This window comes from Coenobita brevimanus, chromosome 9 (genome assembly GCF_032717465.1).
Source record: "Coenobita brevimanus isolate Jiangsu-jjx chromosome 9, ASM3271746v2, whole genome shotgun sequence".
NCBI lineage: Eukaryota > Metazoa > Arthropoda > Malacostraca > Decapoda > Coenobitidae > Coenobita > Coenobita brevimanus.
This window is the reverse complement of record NC_136962.1, coordinates 7,162,381-7,180,687: the sequence shown is the minus strand read 5'-3', so window position 1 is coordinate 7,180,687 and position 18,307 is coordinate 7,162,381.

The following is an 18,307-nucleotide window of genomic DNA, read 5'->3' as shown; positions in this document are numbered from 1 at the left end:
TTACCACTCTTACTCTTCCATCTACTTCTCTGTTTATTACTTGTATCCTCCTCACTCTCTTCCACGTCTCCCCTCTCTCTTCTCCTCTCCTTTCCCTCCTCTCTTCTCCACTCTCTACTCTCTCTTCCCCTCTCCCTTCCCTCCTCTCTTCTCCTTCTCCACTCTCTACTCTCTCTTCTCCTCTCCTTTCCCTCCTCTCTTCTCCTTTTCCACTCTCTACTCTCTCTTCTCCTCTCCCTTGCCTCCTCTCTTCTCCTTTTCCACTCTCTACTCTCTCTTCTCCTCTCCCTTCCCTCCTCTCTTCTCCTTTTCCACTCTCTGCTCTCTCTCCTCTGTCTTCCTCTCTCTTTTCCGCTTCTCCACTCTCTAATCTCTCTTTTTCTCTCCTTTCCCCCCTCTCCTCTCCTGCTCCACTCTCTACTCTCTCTTTTCCTCTCCATTCCCCCTCCCTTCTCCTCCTCCCTTCTCTCTTCTCCTCTCTCTTCCTCCCAGCCATCATCACACAGTACTTCATTTCTCCCTCTTGTCCACCTTCCCTGCATCACCTAAATCATTTGTTTGTTTGTTTTCATGCACACATTGTATATTATAAGCATTTATTCACCACATGTTTTTCTCAGTCAGTCAGCAAGTTTCTGTCTCTGTCTGTCTTTCTGTCTGTCTGTCTATCTGCCTTCTGTGTGTGTGTGTGTGTGTGTGTGTGTGTGTGTGTGTGTGTGTGTGTGTGTGTGTGTGTGTGTCTCTCTCTCTCTCTCTCTCTCTCACTATCTTTCTTTCTTTCTCTCTCTCTCTCTTACACACACAGAAAACACACACACAAACAAACATACATACACACAAGCAAACACACAAACAAACAAACACACACACACACACACACACACACACACACACACACACACGTCGAGTAAAACAAGCCTCTCTCTTGCTATCGCAGGCGAGGGTGAAATAAAAATATAAAATGAAATTATCACAATCTGTGTGGGGAAACACAGGAAGCAGAGCAGCGACGGTGTACAGTGGGTAAGGCAGGGGGAGGAGAGGAGGGGTAGTAGTGGGGGGAGGAGGGAAGAGATTGAGAGAGAGAGAGAGAGAGAGAGAGAGAGAGAGAGAGAGAGAGAGAGAGAGAGAGAGAGAGAGAGAGAGAGAGGAGGGGGCTGGGAAGAGGGAAGGAGTACAAAGGAAAGCAAACAGCAAGAGACCTTATTGTCCTTTCGAGGGTGTTAGGTACAGAGTAGACTATGACAACGAGATCTAACTCGACATGCTGAAGGATAAGGATAGTAAAGCAAGAAGGCTGCCCCCGCCTCCCAACCCTCCAGTTAAAACTGGCAGGAAAATGTGAGAAAAACCACCATGCAGGATGGAAAAAGTGACATAGAAATTGCATAGGAAAGACTGAAAAGGAAAAGCTACATTCTATAATACATTATAAGCTATAACTGAGGAATGAAGGAGAGGGGCAGGGGAGAGAGAAGGGAAGGAGGAAGAAACAGTGAGTGACTGAGGAAGGGAGGGAAAGATAAAACTAGAGTGGAGAAAAGGAGAGAGGGAGCAGCAAAAGGACGGAGGAAGGTTGGATAAAAGTGAAATGGAAGAAGGCAGAGTGAGGGTGTGGGTGGAAGGGAGATAACAGACTGAAAAAGGAATGAAGTCAGTAGGGACAGGGAGACGGGTGATGGGAAAGAGGGTGGATGACAGACAACACTGTGAAGGAATAGGATCAGGGAGAGGAAGAAGGGAGGATGTACTCTTGGGTATGGAAGGGAGGGAGGAAGGAGGCTGAGTGAGGGAGGAAGGGCTGGGGTAGGGTGAGGGGGCAGGGAGGAGGCTGAGTGAGGGAGGAATGGCTGGGGTAGGGTGAGGGGGCAGGGAGTGGGGGTTACAACATGAGGGGGCAGCGAGAGGCAGGAAGAGACACCACAGTGTGACATCCATCACCGCAGTGATACAGTCATCTGCACAACACATTTTGGTAGATCAGGACATTTCACGCCTTAGGTTAGTGCTGTTGCCAACACCTTCACAAAATGTATGGGAATAATTAGCCCTGACTGTGGTGGTAAAAAAATAATAATAATAATTACAGAAAGAGAGCAAGAGTGGACCAATGCATTAGCCTTTGCGTTAGCTGTGTCTTGTTTATTTTTAAGTTCTAGATTCTGTATTGTACAGTGAGTTACTTCTGTATTGAGGACAGTGTCATTAGCAGTGCTACATGTGTAAGCATGTATCTGTGAATATATATATATATATATATATATATATATATATATATATATATATATATATATATATATATATAAACACGGAGAGAGAGAGAGAGGGAGAAGGGGGGGGAGAAAGTGTTCATGAGCTGGTCCTCAGTGTCCTCCCAAAGTTTTTTTTTTTTTTTTTTATACTTAGGAAAACGAAATTTTACAGGAAGGTAGACGTGTACTTTGAACAGGTTTTGGGCAGGACTGGACCCGCAAAAAGGCATATTTACACCTGGATCAGAGGGCAGGGCAGCCCCTACACCATTTTCTAAATTTCCTATAAACATAACAAAGTTAACTGGAGTGCAAGGTGTGGCTGGCAGGGTTTATTTTACATGGCAAAAAAAAAGAAAAAAAAATCACGGTGGTAGACGGCCATCCCGGCCAGGTTTTAGGCAGAATGGAGTCGCCAAGGCCTGCCTCTGCGTACACCGAGGTACACGCCAACACCAACTAATTTTTACACACGGTGAGATCCCCTGTGGCTGCCCCGGCAGGCAGGATGTACCCTACGGGGGGAGGGGACTCCTAAGTTAAAACAAAGTTCTTTTAATTGCAAGAGAAAAAGTTCAAAATCTTTTGTTGTTACAGGAACAGTTACATTTCACAAACTTGACTATGTAAATTGTCTACCACCATTGCTGTAACAATCTTCACTATTAGTAATGCATTTCCTCTTGGACGTTCACTGGTTATTTCTGCTGCCAATACTGCAACTCATACACTGAATACATCTTAACATTATAACAACTGGTCAGCAAATAATACAAAGATGAGAAAAGGGTCAATATATGTGTACATAATGCAAAACTCTGTCTGCCCTTAACATTGACATTATTCCCAGTGATGATGGAGGCAGGGGTGATGGTTGTTGTGGTGGTAGAGGCAGGGGTGATGGGCGTTGTGGTGGTAGAGGCAGGGATGATGGTTGTTGTGGTGGTAGAGGCAGGGATGATGGTTGTTGTGGTGGTAGAGGCAGGGATGATGGTTGTAGTAGTGGTAGAGGCAGGGATGGTGGTTGTGGTGGTGGTAGAGGCAGGGATGATGGTTGTGGTGGTGGTAGAGGCAGGGATGATGGTTGTTGTGGTGGTAGAGGCAGGGATGATGGTTGTTGTGGTGGTAGAGGTAGGGATGATGGTTGTTGTGGTGGTAGAGGTAGGTGTGGTAGTGGTGGTGATCACAGTACTAACGTGCACGGTGACAGCGGGGATGTGGTAGTGGTGATTGTCCTAGTGATGGTAACAGGCAACGTTGGTATGCATGGACAACATTTTCTGTTTTTACCCCGGTAACGACAGGTATCCATGCTAATATCTGTCTGTCTATCCATCTATCTACAGATCAGTAGATAGGTAGACATAGACATATACACAGACATATAGACTGACTAACAGATAAACAGACATAAAGATGGACAGTGAGACAGACAGATGGATAATGATAAGGTGTGGCTTTAGGTCAAGTTGTATGGTGTTTAGGGCATCAACAAGGTAGTAGGTTAGGGTGGTGCAGAGAGGTGCTACTATGGCAGTGTTGTGGGGCCAAGGCGCGGTAGCTGGCCTGGCACAACACTCCGGCGGGGAGATCTTCCTCATTTACCAAGTTGTCAAATTCTGGCCTGAGATACTGCTCCTACATACCTCTATACAAAGCTGATCCTCTTGGCGGCTATCCCTTACCCATTTGCCCTGCACCACGCCAGGTTACGAACCTTGTTTCAGTCCTAGCTAGTTGCAGTCTGCCCCAGGACGGCGGCTGCTTGCTTGTGGTCGATGGCACTGCTTGGCCACCAGACCAATGGACAGGAACAACAACAGCAACAACATTCTATCAGTTTTGCCAAAGCATCTCCCATATACTTCTTTAAAACCTCCCACCACCAGAACAAAGGCAGGCTGAGTCTGGTACAAACTTTTGTCAGCAAAAAATAATCGTTAGGAGATTGTGAAATGTGAGTTTTTCCCTTGCCTCTGATACCTGTGTTGATATACAACAAAGAGTATGCCTTACCCAGAGTACAGTATGTGAACCTGCCTGGGTATCCTCCTACATACCAGTTTATTAGCCTGTGTTTTCACACTGTATCTTGACCCAGTAAAGTCTCTCCTGCCTAACACCCTACCACAACTTGTCCTGCCATTTATTTAACACTTCATTATTTTCCTACTTCACTATACTCCCTTTACCTTAACTTGGCACGGATTCTCGTCCTTTTGCGGCTTATTCCACGCAGAATAAGACAATACTATGGCTCTACATCCCTTCCGTAGCACTTCTTCATGACTAGCATCATCCTGTGCTGTTAATCTCTTGCTACAACCAGTAATGAAGATGGACAGATGGCAGTTTTAGGCCAAGTTAGAGTAAAAAAGGTATAGTATATCCGTTGCCAACGTTACCATTTCATTAGTGTACCAGGCCAGTATTTTGTGTGTTCCTTAACTCACTAATAAAACCGTTCATTAGTTACACCTTTCCTTCTGCCCCAGTTCATCAGTTACATAGTGTACCAGTGTATTATCTAGTTTACTAGTGTACTATTTCACTAATGTACAAGTTCATTTTTGTTCTTAACAGCAGTGGAAATGAGTTATTTGAGAGAAGCCTGTGGAGTCACATGGAGAGACAGACTGACAAATGAGGAAATGAAGGAGCGTTGTGGTGTGGATGTGGATGCGATAGGAAGCGTTATGAGGAACACACTGAGGTGGTTCGGCCATGTGGAGAGGGGAGAGGTAGGGGAGGCCAAGGATGAGACTGAGGGATGGAGTGGAGAGGGGTGTGTGAGCTGGGAACAGGGCAGTGAAATGGCAGGTGACAGGGCTACATGGAGGTGATTTGTTTGTGGCCACCCCTTACGGGATTAAGGCGTCTGGCAATAGGTAGATAGACAGACGAGTTCATTAGTGTACTATTTCACTAGTTGCTTCGTTGATGCTGTTACCAGTCTGCCACTTTACTACTTCATCAGTTGTCCCGGTCATTAGTTTACCCGTTGTTCAGGTGCCAAGGTAAACCATTCCATAGTTGTCCAGTTCACTAGATGACCATTTGACTGGTGTTGGGGTTCACCAGAGTATTAGTTTACTAGTACATGAGTTTACCAGTACATTAGTTAACCAGTTGTTTAGTTTACCAGTACATTAGTTAACCAGTTGTTTAGTTTACCAGTCCATTAGTTAACCAGTTGTTTAGTTTACCAGTACATTAGTTAACCAGTTGTTTAGTTTACCAGTCCATTAGTTAACCAGTTGTTTAGTTTACCAGTCCATTAGTTAACCAGTTGTTTAGTTTACCAGTACATTAGTTAACCAGTTGTTTAGTTTACCAGTACATTAGTTAACCAGTTGTTTAGGTTACCAGTCCATTAGTTAACCAGTTGTTTAGTTTACCAGGTCAGTGTACTGCCAGTGCATTAGCTATAGTTCTTTTACACTAATTTGGCCCAGATTTTTTTTTTCTTTTGGAGATTATTTCACGTAGTTCAGTGACAGAAACAATATTGCAGCTCTACATCATTCTCACAGCACTTCTTTGGGACTAACACCATACTCGAGACTTAATTTATTGTTATAACTCGGCACTGAAGCTGGGGCGATGGAAATTTCAGGCCAAGTTAGAGTAACAAGGGTATAGGGCACAGCACAAGCCCTGCCACCAAGTCAGATATCTGGGTAAGCAGGATGGCCGTCTATTTTGGGCCTGTGATCTGAAGCGATAAAACCCAACGCCTCCACTGAATGGCTGTGGCCACTCAGTAAAATAGCGTGTTGACTCAGTGAATTAGTGGTGAGTCAGTAAGTATGGTGAGTCAATGAATGGACAGGGTGACTCAGTAAAATAGCGTGTTAACTCAGTGAATTAGTGGTGAGTCAGTAAGTATGGTGAGTCAATGAATGGACAGGGTGACTCAGTAAAATAGCGTGTTGACTCAGTGAATTAGTGGTGAGTCAGTAAGTATGGTGAGTCTATGAATGGACAGGGTGACTCAGTAGTGTGGTGAGTTTTTGAATGTTGTGACACAAAGGATGTTTTGGGTCAGTGAGTCAGTGTGGTACATGAGTGTGGTGAATGATGGGTGAGTCAGTGTGTGAGTGTGGTGGGTCAGTGTGGTACATGAGTGTGGTGAATGATGGGTGAGTCAGTGTGTGAGTGTGGTGGGTCAGTGTGGTACATCAGTGTGGTGAATGATGGATGAGTCAGTGTGTGAGTGTGGTGGGTCAGTGTGGTACATCAGTGTGGTGAATGATGGGCGAGTCAGTGTGTGAGTGTGGTGGGTCAGTGTGGTACATCAGTGTGGTGAATGATGGGTGAGTCAGTGTGTGAGTGTGGTGGGTCAGTGTGGTATATCAGTGTGGTGAATGATGGGTGAGTCAGTGTGAGTGTGGTGGGTCAGTGTGGTATATCAGTGTGGTGAATGATGGGTGAGTCTGTGTGAGTGTGGTGGGTCAGTGTGGTATATCAGTGTGGTGAATGATGGGTGAGTCAGTGTGAGTGTGGTGGGTCAGTCAGTCAGTGTGGTCAGTCAGCCAGTCAGTTTGGTAAGGTAGCGAGTGCATGTCACCAGGCAGTGTAAGAGTGCTGAGTCAGTAGGTCAGTGTGGTGAGTCAGTGAATGAGTTGTGAGTCAGTCAGTGTGGTGAGTCGGTAAATGAGTGATGAGTTACTGAGTGAATGTGTTCAATAAGTGAGTGAGCCATTGTTGTTGAAGCGAATCCTAATGTTGCAGTGATGGCGTCTAGTTGTGGTGCTGGTGGTGTGGTGGCGGTGTGGTGGTGCCTGATGTTGCTGTGCCACACCATGCAGATACACCGCATCGCAGCAATACGTAAGTTACTGTGTAATTATTATTATTATTATTATTATTATTATAACTACACCTGTCTGCCTTACCATCACACCTGTCACTGCCATTTAGTATAGATGTTAATGATGTTTCAGAGACCACTGGCCATCCCAGCACACCTACTGGACCTTCTGACCCCTCACACCCCTCCCCTAACCTCTCTCCTGACTCACCTCAACATTCCCCTCATCCTTCCTCCAACCCTTCTCTTAATCCTTCTCTTGATCCTTCCTCCAACCCTTCTCTTGATCCTTCCTCCAACCCTTCTCTTGATCCTTCCTCCAACCCTTCTCTTGATCCTTCCTCCAACCCTTCTCTTAATCCTTCCTCCAACCCTTCTCTTAATCCTTCTCTTGATCCTTCCTCCAACCCTTCTCTTGATCCCTCTCATAACACCTTTCCAAATTCTTCTGATCACCCTCCTAACCCCTCTCCCAAGCCTGTCCCTAACCCCTCTCCCAAGCCTGTCCCTAACCCCTCACCCAAGCCTGTCCCTAACCCCTCTCCCAAGCCTGTCCCTAACCCCTCACCCAAGCCTGTCCCTAACCCCTCTCCCAAGCCTGTCCCTAACCCCTCTCCCAAGCCTGTCCCTAACCCCTCTCCCAAGCCTGTCCCTAACCCCTCTCCCAAGCCTGTCCCTAACCCCTCTCCCAAGCCTGTCCCTAACCCCTCTCCCAAGCCTGTCCCTAACCCCTCTCCAAAGCCTGTCCTTAACCCCTCTCCCAAGCCTGTCCCTAACCCCTCTCCCAACCCTTCTAACCTCTCTCCTGCATCCTCACTTAAGCACTCACCTAATCCCTCACCCATCCCAAAGCCTAGCCCCTCCACCAAGCCCTATCCTGCCGCCTTTCCTAGCCTCTTTCCTAGCCTGTCCGCCAATCCCTCACCAATCCCAGTGCCCAGCCCCTCCACCAAGCCATCTGCAGACCCCATCACTGAACCAGACAACTCTACAGCTGCCAACCCTCCTAAAAAAGGTTAGTTGTGTGAGTCAAAGCAAAGGCAGAGGAGCTGAGAGGCAGGGTGGAGGAAGGGTGGACGAAGGGTGGAGTGAGAGAAGTATGAGGGATGGGAGAGCAGAGAGGATGGGTGAGGGAAGGGAGGGATGAGAGGGAGGGTGAGGGAAGGGAGGGATGAGAGGGTGGGTGAGGGAAGGGAGGGATAAGAGGGAGGGTGAGGGAAGGGAGGGATAAGAGGGAGGGTGAGGGAAGGAAGGGATAAGAGGGAGGGTGAGGGAAGGCAAGGATAAGAGGGAGGGTGAGGGAAGGCAAAGATAAGAGGGAGGGTGAGGGAAGGGAAGGATAAGAGGGAGGGTGAGGGAAGGGAGGATGTGAGGAAGGAGGAGGTGGAAAGAATGGGAAGGGAGGGTGTGAGGGAGGGAGGAGGGTAAGGGTAAGGGAAGGGAGGGTGTGAGGGAGGGAGGAGGGTAAGGGTAAGGGAAGGGAGGGTGTGAGGAAAGGAGGAGGGGGAGGGTAAGGGAAGGGAGGGTGTGAGAGAGGGAGGAGGGTAAGGGTAAGGGAAGAGAGGGTGTGAGGGAGGGAGGAGGGGGGGTAAGGAAAGGAGGGTGTGAGGGAGGGAGGAGGGGGAGGGTAAGGGAAGGGAGGGAGGAGGGGGAGGGTAAGGGAAGGGAATGTTGTCCCTACATCCCAGGGTGACAGGGAGGAGGAAGTTAGTGGGCATTAGGGAATGACTAGTGGAAGAGAGAATGGGAATCGAGGGGGGGCAGTGGAATGGAGGGTATGGGAAGGAAAAGTAAAGGGAAGGGAGAAGACAGAGGAAGGAGGTTTAAAACAGGTTGCAGAGTGGCTGCTGGAATGACCTGTAAGGAGATAGAGAGGGAGGGAAAAGTGAGAGGGGTGAAGGAAAGCAGGATAAGGTAGGAGGGATGGAGATAGGAGGGAGAGAAAGGCAGGTGGTGAGAGGAAGGCTAAGGGGCCTGGGTTGAAAGGATGGGGTGAGAGGGAGTAGGAAAGGGGGTTTAAAGGAAAGGGGTAAAAGGGAGGTGTGAGAGGGAGGTTGAGAGGGTGTTAGGGTAGTGGTGTGTCAGTGTGGTAAGGGATGGATTAAGAGACGCCTTTAAGATTGATATGTAATTGGATTATCAGTCGTTATAAACACCCTTACTTTGGTTGGTGGGTTTAGCTATTTTATTCTGCATAACGTCATTCAGTTTTGTTGATCCCAGTGACATGGTAAAGTCAAAGACTATAATAACTGTCCGTAGTCAGCCTTTCACTGCTGCTGGTGCATCTAAACGGTTATTTTGGCTAACACCACAATATTTTATTTAGTCAAGAGAAAACGACCCCTGAAAAATTAAGGAAGAGTCCACACTTATCGCTTTTCGTGTCTTCCTTTCAGAATGCCACAAAGTCACGGTGCCAACATATCGTACCCGTCACCCACTGGCACTCAGGAAGAAAGACAAGGAGGAGATGCTTGAAGCCGAGTTTGAGCTTCACCAGTCTGTAACAAATGCCGCCTTTGCTCTAGTGTTCGAAGTCAGAACTTTATCAAACAGATCACGCGAGGCTCTTCTTGCTGTAGCCTTGAGTGCTGACGAGTCTGCTGTCGTGGACGCCGCAGAGTTCCAGTGTTTTGATAAGAGTGGTGAAAACTCAACACTGACCCTCACCATCAACACTGTCCCCACCACCCCTGCAACCACCACCACCCCTGCAACCACCACCACCCCTGCAACCACCACCACCCCTGCAACCACCACCACCCCTGCAACCACCACCACCCCTGCAACCACCACCATCCCTGCAACCACCACCACCCCTGCAACCACCACCAACCCTGCAACCACCACCAACCCTGCAACCACCACCAACCCTGCAACCACCACCAACCCTGCAACCACCACCACCCCTGCAACCACCACCAACCCTGCAACCACCACCACCCCTGCAACCACCACCACCCCTGCAACCACCACCACCCCTGCAACCACCACCAACCCTGCAACCACCACCAACCCTGCAACCACCACCAACCCTGCAACCACCACCAACCCTGCAACCACCGACAACCCTGCCGAGCCTGACAACAGCATAAAGGTGGTGACTCACAGGATCAAAATTCAGGTTAGTTGTGGTGTTGTGGGTTCACAGGTGTGTGTGTGTGTGTGTGTGTGTGTGTGTGTGTGTGTGTGTGTGTGTGTGTGTGTGTGTGTGTGTGTGTGTGTGTGTGTGTGTGTAACAATTAACACTGGTATAAATGTAATAATTCTGACATAAAGTCCAGCACATCAGTACTAATGAAGGCACTCGAGTGTGAGATAGTAAGATGTTGCCACAATATCCAGTGATGTCTCAGTTGTTTAATGCCTTCAATGCCATGATGTAGCCTTGTATGTTCTTCTTGCTGCCTTCACACCCTTGTACTGAACTCAAGATAAGTACCTTATACTGAACACTTTAATGAAGGATGCACCAAATCCCTCGAGGTGCAAAAGGCTTGCCCATCTATATTATAATGAGCCGATTTCTGTATGTTGTTTGTTTGTTACCGCAACACAGCCAAAACCGCCGCATGTAACGCATATTTTTTTAGTGCAAGGTACAGTTAAATGCTGTAACTTGAAGAATAAAACAATTTTCAGTCCAATTGGGCCACCGGTTCCCGAGTTATGACTCATTTCAGGCCTTTTGTATGGAGTGGAGGGGATGGATTCGTTCTTGGTCCATCACAGAAACTACCAACATGACAGAAGAGAGAAGAGTGACGTGTTTGTTGTATTATCACTCTCTCGCCTCTCCTTCCTCCCTCCTTATACTCGTAAAAGTATATAGTATAATGATATACCGGTAGTATAATTTAGTATAAGAGCAAACACTTCTATCCTGCCTCTCTCTCTCTCTCTCTCTCTCTCTCTCTCTCTCTCTCTCTCTCCTCAATGGGTGTCCCAGCAGGATAAAAATAAGGGAAAATTCCTCGCTCCGTCTCGCTCACGGCTTGAGTAGGCCTAATTCAGTTTCTGTTGCCTTTTGACTGAAGATAGGAAGTGACTTGACATCGAGCGGAGGCCGCCGAGGGTGGCCTTAAAGCGAGTACTAAATAAAATCTGGTGAAGGTTGTAAGAAAACGTGAAGAATTAATCATCGGATAAAAGAGGTCAAACGCCACATGCCACTAATACATAATATTTTGTTGCAGGTGGAGCGAGAACAGATGAAGGTCAGTGTGACCAACGGGGACCAGATCACAGAGACGGAGCCAGGCAAGTGCCCAGTCCTCTCCTTGGAGTTTCCTGACCTGTTCCTGGAGGTGACATGTATGTCTGGTGGTTCCTGTGGGTCCATGACGTACTGCACGACACGTGAGTATTACCACATACCTCACCAGTGCCTACAACACCACCACCAGGGACTGTGTTGTATACTAAGCATGTACAGCTCCGGACATATGAAACGGCTACACCCCATCCACCAGCGACTTGGTTTGGGTCTCAGTGGTTCTGGTAACAGTTGCAGGTGGAGGGAGGGGGGATGAGGGAGGGTGAGGAGGGGAGAAATGTGGGCGGAGTTATATAGGGGGTAGTGTGGGAGGGTGAAGAAGCAGCACAGTCTGGCTGGTGGGAGGGGGAGACGAATGGTTGGGTAGCGGAGACGAGAGTCTGCTGGAGGGTAAGACAGGTGAGTGTGATTAGATGAAAAGAAATTACAAAAAATGAAATATTATAATATCTGCTGCATATATTGCATTTTATCTACTAAATAAAAACACTGTCTATTATTCACCGTCGTATTTGGGTATCCTACTCATTATTATTATCCTTTGGATATTAGGCAATAAATAAAGATATTGGACGGTCTTTCGGATCCGAACCAATTTTTTCATAACTTTTTTCTTCAGCTATTTCCGTATTCCTATTATCACTCGTGCTTGAAGTCCCCCTTTTTATCACTTTCTCCTACGCCCTACATTTTTTTTAGGCATAAGGCAGTTTAAGTTTCTCTTTTAATAACCATATTTGTCAACAAATATTACTTTCATTAATCTATTTAATTACCTGTTTTCTTTCAATATGCATTTGTCTAATAATGGGTGTTACACCTTAATTGGCGCCGCTATTTGACGTTTTGAATAAATTTGGTCTAAATTTACGCATATATTGCAGTCTCTCTCAAGTAGGCTGGCAACCTCACACATCCTTCCCCCTGCTTTCTCCTTCTCTCGCTACCCTTTCCCTCCTTTCCTTTTGTAGTACTGTTTATCTAATCTTTCTCATATTTTTAACCTCATTCCTTCTTACAAACTTTAAGTGCCATAGGAATTTCTCCCTTATCACCTACAGTTCTACTACATGAAAGTGGAAAAAACTGGCATCGGGAAAAGAATAACTGGAAATTTATGGCGAAGGTTACGATATTAGTTACTTAGAATGAAAGTGTTGGCAGATACGCATTCTTGACGTGATTATCACAGACACAGCATTTCGCCTTCATAAAACAGAAGGACTATAGGTTTCATGCATTACCTCCTTACGTCCAGCATTACTGTGCAGAACGCCATGTATAACAAATTAAGGACCACAAGGACAGTACTGGTAGTCATCGTGATTCTCATGAATCTCTCCATAGGCTATTGAAAACAGTGCTTTATGCTCAACTTCAGAATTATGTTCTCATCATGGCAATGATAGGCAAAGATAATAAAAACAATATATACAACCAAATTATCATTTATTATACAACAAAGCTGAAACTGCCTCCGTGCTACCTGAAAAAAATTAAATACCTGATCATATATATATATATATATATATATATATATATATATATATATATATATATGGATGATGCCATGTCGTAGCGCTTAAGGGAATAACAGGGATGACGACGGTGATAATTGTCGCAAGGAAACGAGATGAAAGGAAAATTTTCTCTACCTGAAGTAAATTCTAATGGACAGTAATAATTCGAGACCCAGTTTATTGACAATAATTTTTATAGGTCTGCATGTCTCCGTTATTGCGTCTCGGAACATTTCGGTAGATGATATAACTGATATAAATTGATAAATGGGTAGAGAGATATCCTTATCGTCTATATTACGTGATAAGTATGATATAGTAATGATAATCTGTCCTGATAGAGTAAATCTTGCTGTGACGGAAGGGTATTTGTAAAGCGAACTAATTTATACCACAGACTGTATCAGAAGTGTTTCTTCTTCGTAAATTGAAGCTCGATGAATACTCTAGACTGTATGCCAGGAAGCAGGTGACCTTGGCGTTTTTTATGAGGGATCCGGTTCGTGGCATAGTATGGAGGATGCATAGAGCTCAAATTTATCAAACAGATAGTATCCTCGTAACTGGCCACCTCTTCACCCACTTCCTGAAACTCAGACATGGAGTACCGGGGTGAGAATAACGCCATAATGACTAATACACCACAAACACATGGATATTTATACATCAACGAGAAACGACTGTGGTTCACTTGTATTTTCTATGGACTGCAATAAACACCGTTACTCAGGGCAGACCACCAGTTCCATGTGTTGTCAGTATATACTGAGATGAATGATTCTAACCGAATCAGGTAGATCCTCTCCGTCAACTGAGACAGTGGCATAACGACATGTGAATTAATTGTCATGTCTGGTTATTCTTTAGAAACAGTAAAAAAAAATAATGACTTTTTGTTTACCTGTAGAAACAAATAAAATAGTAGTTAGAGGACAAACTTGTGCCACGTGACACTATGCGAAGTCGTTAGGTTTCCTGCCATGAACAGAGGATCATGTATTTAATTTCTTCAGGTTACCTGTGATTGTGTGAGCTGGTTACACCGTTGAGACTGCAGCACGGAGGCAGTTTGATCTTTGTTGTATAATAAATGATAATTTGGTTGTATATATTGTTTTTATTATCTTTGCCTATCATTGCCATGATGAGAACATAATTCTGAAGTTGAGCATAAAGCACTGTTTTCAATAGCCTATGGAGAGATTCATGAGAATCACGATGACTACCAGTACTGTCCTTGTGGTCCTTAATTTGTTATACATGGCGTTCTGCACAGTAATGCTGGACGTAAGGAGGTAATGCATGAAACCTATAGTCCTTCTGTTTTATGAAGGCGAAATGCTGTGTCTGTGATAATCACGTCAAGAATGCGTATCTGCCAACACTTTCATTCTAAGTAACTAATATCGTAACCTTCGCCATAAATTTCCAGTTATTCTTTTCCCGATGGCAGTTTTTTCCACTTTCATGTAGTAGAACTGCAGGTGATAAGGGAGAAATTCCTATGGCACTAAAAGTTTGTAAGAAGGAATGAGGTTAAAAATATGAGAAAGAATAGATAAACAGTACTACAAAAGGAAAGGAGGGAAAGGGTAGCGAGAGAAGGAGAAAGCAGGGGGAAGGATGTGTGAGGTTGCCAGCCTACTTGAGAGAGACTGCAATATATGCGTAAATTTAGACCAAATTTATTCAAAACGTCAAATAGCGGCGCCAATTAAGGTGTAACACCCATTATTAGACAAATGCATATTGAAAGAAAACAGGTAATTAAATAGATTAATGAAAGTAATATTTGTTGACAAATATGGTTATTAAAAGAGAAACTTAAACTGCCTTATGCCTTAAAAAAAATGTAGGGCGTAGGAGAAAGTGATAAAAAGGGGGACTTCAAGCACGAGTGATAATAGGAATACGGAAATAGCTGAAGAAAAAAGTTATGAAAAAATTGGTTCGGATCCGAAAGACCGTCCAATATCTTTATTTATTGCCTAATATCCAAAGGATAATAATAATAAGTAGGATACCCAAATACGATGGTGAATAATAGACAGTGTTTTTATTTAGTAGATAAAATGCAATATATGCAGCAGATATTATAATATTTCATTTTTTGTAATTTCTTTTCATCTAATCACACTCACCTGTCTTACCCTCCAGCAGACTCTCGTCTCCGCTACCCAACCATTCGTCTCCCCCTCCCACCAGCCAGACTGTGCTGCTTCTTCACCCTCCCACACTACCCCCTATATAACTCCGCCCACATTTCTCCCCTCCTCACCCTCCCTCATCCCCCCTCCCTCCACCTGCAACTGTTACCAGAACCACTGAGACCCAAACCAAGTCGCTGGTGGATGGGGTGTAGCCGTTTCATCTGTCCGGAGCTGTACATTGTACTCAGGCCACAAACTGACACACGAAGCCACCAGCCACACCCTTCTCTCTCTCTCTCTCTCTCTGTACAGATGCCACACATTGCCACACGATACCACCATTCCCCTCCTCTCCCTCTCTTTATCTATCAATCTATCTATCTCTGCCGCCATCATCATCATCATCCAGACCTCTGTTCCCACCTGGTATGAAGTAGGGTTCAGAGTGCCAAAACTCGGTGATAAAAGGATAAGGTAAGCAAAGGTGATGCTAATTAACGGGCCACACTTACATTTACTGACCATTTAAGCCCCAGACTCCTGACTCCACCCCACAGGCCTAAACACCCACACTTACACTCCACCCCACAGGCCTAAACACCCACACTTACACTCCACCCCACAGGCCTAAACACCCACACTTACACTCCACCCCACAGGCCCAAACACCCACACTTACACTCCACCCCACAGGCCCAAACACCCACACTTACACTCCACCCCACAGGCCTAAACACCCACACTTACACTCCACCCCACAGGCCTAAACACCCACACTTACACTCCACCCCACAGGCCTAAACACCCACACTTACACTCCACCCCACAGGCCTAAACACCCACACTTACACTCCACCCCACAGGCCTAAACACCCACACTTACACTCCACCCCACAGGCCTAAACACCCACACTTACACTCCACCCCACAGGCCTAAACACCCACACTTACACTCCACCCCACAGGCCTAAACACCCACACTTACACTCCACCCCACAGGCCTAAACACCCACACTTACACTCCACCCCACAGGCCTAAACACCCACACTTACACTCCACCCCACAGGCCTAAACACCCACACTTACACTCCACCCCACAGGCCTAAACACCCACACTTACACTCCACCCCACAGGCCTAAACACCCACACTTACACTCCACCCCACAGGCCTAAACACCCACACTTACACTCCACCCCACAGGCCTAAACACCCACACTTACACTCCACCCCACAGGCCTAAACACCCACACTTACACTCCACCCCACAGGCCTAAACACCAACACTTACACTCCACCCCACAGGCCTAAACACCCACACTTACACTCCACCCTACAGGCCTAAACACCCACACTTACACTCCACCCCACAGGCCTAAACACCCACACTTACACTCCACCCCACAGGCCTAAACACCCACACTTACACTCCACCCCACAGGCCTAAACACCCACACTTACACTCCACCCCACAGGCCTAAACACCCATACTTACACTCCACCCCACAGGCCTAAACACCCACACTTACACTCCACCCCACAAGCATAAACACCCACACTTACACTCCACCCCACAGGCCTAAACACCCACACTTACACTCCACCCCACAGGCCTAAACACCCACACTTACACTCCACCCCACAGGCCTAAACACCCACACTTACACTCCACCCCACAGGCCTAAACACCCACACTTACACTCCACCCCACAAGCATAAACACCCACACGTACACGCTTCATACCATTTGTCACCCACACCCACACATATTTACTAGTGATAGCTTTTCATAACAGCTTGTAGTCGAGAACTGTGGGGTGAAAGGTGTCAATTTTAGCCAATTACGTAAGGAGAGAGAGAGAGAGAGAGAGAGAGAGAGTCATTTACTTTATGTCTTAGGAAGTGTGCAATCTCTCTCTCTCTCTCTCTCTCTCTCTCTCTCTCTCTGCCATAAAATGCCACAGATCAAGCACCACACTTGAGAATGGGTCTTCACATAGTGTAGTAGTTGCACTGAATATGGGTGTACGTGTATCACTTTCATGAATAACATTTTTACTGGCACAGCCAAGGACTTTTAAATTGTGTTGTGCCATAATACTTTGTCTAATTTTGGTTCCTTGTGCACTAACATTTAACTTAAACACGCCATTCCTTCCTTCATTCTCCGTAACCAAATGTAACTTATAAAAGCCATTCCTTCCTTCATTCTCCGTAACCAAATGTAACTTATAAACGCCATTCTTCCCGCCTTCATTCCTCGTAAGTGAAATAAGCTTCTCCCAAACCTTACTTCTAACATCATTCTTACGCCAACATCTAACATCCATCCTTCCCCTGGTGCTAACAAATCTTTCCCTGTCTTCCTAACTGCCCCTGTCTCCTCAAAAGCCCCTCCCCTCTATTTCTTACCTTCTCCCCCCCTCTACTTTCAACCCCCCTTCTCTCGTCTACTTCCAACGTTCCCTTCCCCTCAACTTCTAACCTTCTCATTACCTATGCTCTTAACTTACCCTTTCACCTGCTCTGACCCTCCTGCTTCCTGTGTTCCTAACATCACACTCTCCTGCCACGTCCCTGTATCCAGATTTCTTCTGCTCTTTCTACTAAGCCCCCTCTTTCACCCTAACCATCTTCCCCTCCTGCCCCTATCCCTAGCCGTCTACCCCTTACCTTTTCTAACCCTCTCCTCACCTCCCTCCATTTGCTGATAACCCTGTTAACTCATCCCTTGCTTTTAACCTCATTCCCTCCTTCTTGTTATCATAAACCCACCGTTCCCTGCTCCACATGCCCTAACCCTGCTCTCTCTTTCCCTCCCATGTTCTCACAGGCCTCGTCTAACCCCTGCGGCAGCCCTCCCCCTTCACCTGACTCAGCCCTTACATGCCTCTCACTTAGCCCTTCCTTGTATCTAACCTTCCGTCCCCTTACGCTAACCTTGGCCCTCTCCTAATAAGCTTACCCTCCCCTGTTAACAGCCCAGCCTTCTTCCCTCGATTCAGCCAGTCCTGTACACACCACTGAGCTTGCCTTTTTGTGGTGATATCTAGTCTTTACAAGCCCCAAACTCTGCCAGCTCTGCCTCAAACTCCTTTCCCTGCCCCAAACTCTGCCAGCTCTGCCTCAAACTCCTTTCCCTGCCCCAAACTCCTTTCCCTGCCCCAAACTCTGCCAGCTCTGCCCCAAACTCCTTCCCCTGCCCCAAACTCTGCCTTCCCCTGCCCCAAACTCCTTCCCCTGTCCCAAACTCCGCCTTCCCCTACCCCATACTCCGCCTTCCCCTGCCCCAT